This window comes from Atta colombica, unplaced genomic scaffold (assembly GCF_001594045.1).
Source record: "Atta colombica isolate Treedump-2 unplaced genomic scaffold, Acol1.0 scaffold109, whole genome shotgun sequence".
Classification (NCBI taxonomy): domain Eukaryota; kingdom Metazoa; phylum Arthropoda; class Insecta; order Hymenoptera; family Formicidae; genus Atta; species Atta colombica.
The window spans coordinates 495,723-501,294 of NW_017259194.1; the positions used below are offsets into that span (position 1 = coordinate 495,723).

At 36.7% G+C, this 5,572-nt stretch overlaps 1 protein-coding gene across 3 annotated transcripts in view; it reads right to left on the minus strand.

Annotated features, from left to right (window-relative positions):
- The window catches only part of LOC108693451 (epidermal growth factor receptor kinase substrate 8-like), a 21,611-nt gene extending 16,039 nt beyond the window's left edge, over positions 1–5,572 (minus strand). For all 3 annotated transcript variants that reach the window (XM_018202424.1, XM_018202406.1, XM_018202415.1), the window contains exon 1: positions 4,658–5,572. The gene's annotated coding sequence lies outside the window, so the exon portion shown is untranslated. The remainder of the gene's footprint in view (positions 1–4,657) is intronic.

Below are 5,572 nucleotides of genomic sequence, written 5' to 3' on the forward strand. Positions count from 1 at the left end.
TTCACACGGAACTAAATGAAACTTTAGCCGTTCCACTCTCATACATGCGTAAGATTAGCACACTGGCTGTGCCGGTAAGACACGTTGAAAGTAAATACATCACGGACATGAGCGCCTATATGAGCGATGAAAAAGTAGAAAGAAAGTTACCAATATACACCTCGCATACGTATGGCGATCTGTTCGCGTCTTGTTGCGAACGAGTTTTGTAGTGAATGGATCGAATCGCAGCGCAACTAAACTTTTCACTTGACTGCTCGGTTCGCTGATTAATCGCTAAGGATCAATTCCATTTTTGCGCTCGATCATCTGTTTGTCGAACGAATCTAATTTGTACGGCTTGGTACGTTTAATCTCATCGATTATTCGAAATAATTTTATATATATAGAGAGAGATATATATCCCAAGATTAAAGTATTAATTTTAATTGTACATTTTACGTTAATTTTCATCGAGCTTAATTACAGAAAGGTGCGAGCCGGAGTTTAATGAACTTGTGATAGAAATCTCTGGCAGTTCTATATGACTCTCCAATTATTTTATCTAGAAAATAAAGAACCTAATAATTTTACCTAGAAAATAAAGAAGTGATGTCGTCATATCAACATGAAAAGGACTCACTCATTTAAGAGCATAAATAATCCTTCGGAAATATGCTCATGTGGAATGCGCCCGTATGGCGAATGCATGTAACGATGTTTTCGAGATAGCAGAGCCCGCAGGCGAAAAAAAAGATGCGAAGAAAAGTCAGCGAGATTATAAAAAGCATTTGAAGCGATTTTCACAATGGCAAGTGTAACTCATATTTGCGGTCTCTCTCTCTCTCTCTCTCTCTCTCTCTCTCTCTCTCTCTCTCTCTCTCGTAATTATGTCGCCATACAAACATAAAAATTTTACAATTTGACAAACAATTCCACAAGGAATGCATTGATTGTATCGAATGCTGTACTTAGAGAGATTTAGCGTTGTTTAAAAAATTGATTTAACTCAACTAGATTAATCGGAAAATAAATAATTACATTCTTATTTTCCATTGTTCTACTAGATGTAATAAAAATGGAAAATACAATATTGATATCAATTTCCATGGCAATTCGTCAAGCTGTCCAGTAAACGTACATGTTTGCTAAGTGATTCATATAATATGAAATTTGCAAAAAGAAAGAGATATTTATATGTATACTATACATATTTATTACATTTATTATACTAATTATAGATGTAAAAATGTCTATAAAGAACCTAAAAAAAATGTGAAAATTTTTTGATATCCGAGCAGATAATAAAAAATTACACCAATGAAAATTGATAAATATTCGTAATGTGTGTCACGGAATCACAGATGTACTAGGAGGTCAACAAACTACTGCTATGTGAAACTACATTTTCCATACGTATGCCAGAGTGAGAAACCAGGGCGACATTAAAGGCAAATACACGCGAAATAAAGACAAAAATGTTTGGAAACTACTTTACATTACAATTTGACACATTTAATTAAGTAAAATAATATCAATAAAAGAATGGTATGGCCATTCTAATTTTCTGTTAGAATGTCAGAAAAATGCCATTTTTTTAAAACAATAATTGAATAAAATAAACTAATTTTTTTTTTTTTCATCGAAAGGAATATTCAAATATTGTATTAGCTGTCCATTTATCAGCGATATAAATTCAAGATAATACAGTTCAAACTTTGTAAATCGTGCATTGACAGCGTTCGAAAGAACAAGTTATAGTCAATAATAAGCATTCGTGATCCGTGTCACGACATCATTAATCTCACGTGGGAGATTATGTAGGCATTTCGTAGGAGTGATTACAGGTGTCGTTCGACAGTGGGATGTTACAGACAACTTGGATAAGTTCGATCCAGTCGCTGTACGCCACACCGGCCGGCGTATTTTCTTCCAACACGACGCAGAGGTTGAAATTTATCTTCCTCGCTTTTTGAGAGGTTTTTGTCTGATCTCGTCGACAATGACGACGACATCGATGCGCGTGATGAACCAAACGCATGCTCGTGATCTCCGCAGCAATATGACATATACGTTTTCGCGTCTTCAAGATAAGAATTTCGCGAGAGAAGATTATGCGCACTATTACCGATTAAAGACGGACAATACAGACGTGCCGCGATAGGAATGTAGCTCGTAAATGTCACGGGCGGGGAGCCGAGACCTAACGGAGAACTTGGAGATGTTTATTGCTCTTCTCGCCTTACGAGACACGTCCCCGTCGTGGACTTAAACCCTGAATGAAAAGGCGCCGACATTACGTACGATTCTCGTGTGGCTCCGATGCTGCGAAACAGTGCGAGATCTCTCTTTATGAGATGCTATGATGTGATTGCGTCTTGACAAACGGTGACAATAACTGTTTTTTAAGAAGAGTACTTTACACGATTTATGTTGTATATTTAAAAAAACGTAAAAAATAAAAAAAAGAAGGCTGTGACAAAAAAAAAGCTATACTGCATACAATGGACAAGAGAGATGTTTAAATGTGTAATTACTATATGTAACTTATCTTTATAAAATGGATATTCATACCGTATGATTATTACCGATTTATTTTTATATATTCAAGTTTAATTTTAAATAAAGTAAAAATTAAATTAAGACCATACAATCAAGCTATATTCTACACGTAATTAGCTATTATTCGTATATAACTGTTATTTATAGATAATACATACATGTCGTACATACATACGAGTTCTGAAACTGCGATGTTCGAATTTGATTAAAAGCTTACAGGATAAGAGGGAACGAAATTGCGCATTTTACAATCAGAGATAGACTAAAATGAGGATGATTAAAGGTCGGCAATCGATGAATCATCAGATCATAATGATAGCTCGATAAGAATTAGCTTATCTACATCACAATTATTATAGTGACCGTGCGCGTCTAATATAAATAGCGTATGTCATTATTGTCCCTGTTGCGTTCGTGCCATTTACAAAAGAATAATCTTTACGATTGATTTTTGAGATTGAAGAGTACTTTCTCGTTAAAAGAGTATAAATTTTGCACAGAAATTTCGTTTGCATTAATGAAAATTATAATTTTTGAAAGTTTTACAATTATAATAACTATTTCCATTGTCGATTTTACAGCCAAGCTTCTACCGATAATAGAAATTAATAAAATTTATACAATATGGTTTTAACTGTTATACAAATGCATGCGATATATATGTTCTTTTCAATATTTTGGAATGGAGAGACTTGGGAGAAATCAAGACGTGATCTGGATACAATGAATTATCCGACAATCAAGATCCCGTATCGTCCAATTAAGAACTTCAATCTTAAATAGCATTCTTTAATCTTCAATTAATTAATTGCGCTTCGTACAAGCGGTCCTTTCATTCGTTTTAATGTCACCAGAGAAACGTATCGATTATATTCGATTATATTCTCGTGCAATTTTTACTATTCGAACAGAACAGAACTTATCATTCCTACAGACGATTTTTAAATTATTTTTCCCAAATATTATGAAACTGAAGAGAAATATTAGATATGTTCAAGTATGTAAAACAAGTCGATGATTCACATTTATGATTCATACAATAATATCGAGGCAAATCGAGGCAAATTAGCCTTGTCATCTCCTTGTCAGTTTTTATATATTCACCTTACGTTCTACAATCTACAATACACCAATACAAACAAATTTCTTCTCTCTGAAACTAAAATTTTAATTAATAATTTCGAATTAAAAAGCAATTTAAAACTAGCGAATTCTCTCGTCATTTTTAGCTTTTATATAATTATACATTACAATTTAATTTACGTGAGATTGGCGAGTTTAAATGCCACACTAACGGGATAAATACCGAGAGATTTCTATTCTTTATTTCTTCAATAATTACATATTTCCGGTTGTGCCAGAAATTCCGCATCAGTGAATTAAAAATGAAAAGGCAAAGTCGGCATATCAAACGCGTTTATTAAATTCAATTATTTTGTGTCCTTCCTCACTCGGTTTCGTTTGTACACGTCCTGTTGTAATATTTCGTGGCGATGACACAATTTGGACATGTGACTTGGATTTTGTTGGTATACCCCTCCCATTGCGTAGTAAGTATTCGAATATCATGAATTTCACGATCATGTGATTTGGAGCGATGAAAATGCAGTATGTCAAGGAACGAGAGTATGGCATGTCCAACTTCCAAATTGATGGCGTTGATACATACGCCACAACGCAACGGTAAGATAATAGGATTTATGCGCGATTTTTATCTGCTATGCGTCGTCCTCTCGACAGTCTCGACTCTCGTCTCGCAGGCGACGTGAGCTGCGACGCAAATCAGGGGTAATCAGGAATAGGCACGACACGCAACGCAATGCAACGCAATGCAACGCAATGCAACGTTTTGCGCAATGCAACGTGGCCATATACCTGATATACCCGATATATACCTACGTTACGGAAGACGGCAACAGGTGTGCGCGACCGGACGATTTGCGGCGTTGCAAGATACAACGGTGCTGTTACGACTTACGACGGCGACGGTCTCGTCTCGTCTCGTCTCGTGTAATTGCCTGAGCATTTCGTGAGATTCGCGTCGAGGAGAAGAAAATAGATGAGAGAAGACGCACGATCGTAGCTTAGCGAGCGCGCGACAAACGGGATCGCTTACCTTATTTACAAATTGTTCACAACGCACTGCACGCGGCACGCGCACGTACACCTTGAGAAAACGGAAACAGGCAGAGGGCCGGGGAGAGGGAGGCACTCGATCCCGAGGCGACAGAAAACTAGCAGCGGAGCTACGTCCCGAACATGCTCGACCGCGAATACTCCGGCGACTAATCCGATGACCGATCGTAATCCCTGATCGACGCACCGTCGTTCACTCACTCACCTGCTCCAGCCGCTCCAGGTATGCCGCAGATAACGCGACGTGCCATTGGTTCAATGTTCAACGTTTACGAGACCGACATGGCGCTCGGACTCGCGTTCAAATCGGCAATCTTCGCCAAGATACTTCAGGATCGTACGATCTCTCGTATCTCGAATACTGCACGACCATTTCTCGTTATAAGCCTACTACGCTTTCATCTCTTCAACTTTTTAGTTTCTTTTTTTTTATGAAAATGGAATAACATGAATAAATAGTTGTATTTAATTGAATAACAAATATACACGTTAATCATGGCACAGTCCTAGCGCGAGGCACTACAATCAAGTTGCATCGTATGCACCATGAAAGACGAAGAAATCCGAAGACCGGTATCTCTTGAACCAATAGAACTACCTGTTATAAAGGGAGACTATAAAGAATGTGTAATTTGAGGAAAGGGAAACACCTGTTGAGAATGCAGTTTAATTTACCGGATTGGTTAAAATGGCGGTCAATTTAACAATGTCGCGCGTACGTAACAGATGCCGTAACAACAAATCTTTTAATTATTTGTTCAATTAATAACAAATTATAGCGCAAGTCATTATCACTTTGAGTCACATTTATAGTGTGGGTCCAAGAAGAGTTTAATAATCAACATCGATATAAAAAAAAAAAGAAAATTATCTGAATTTAAAATTTATAGATTTA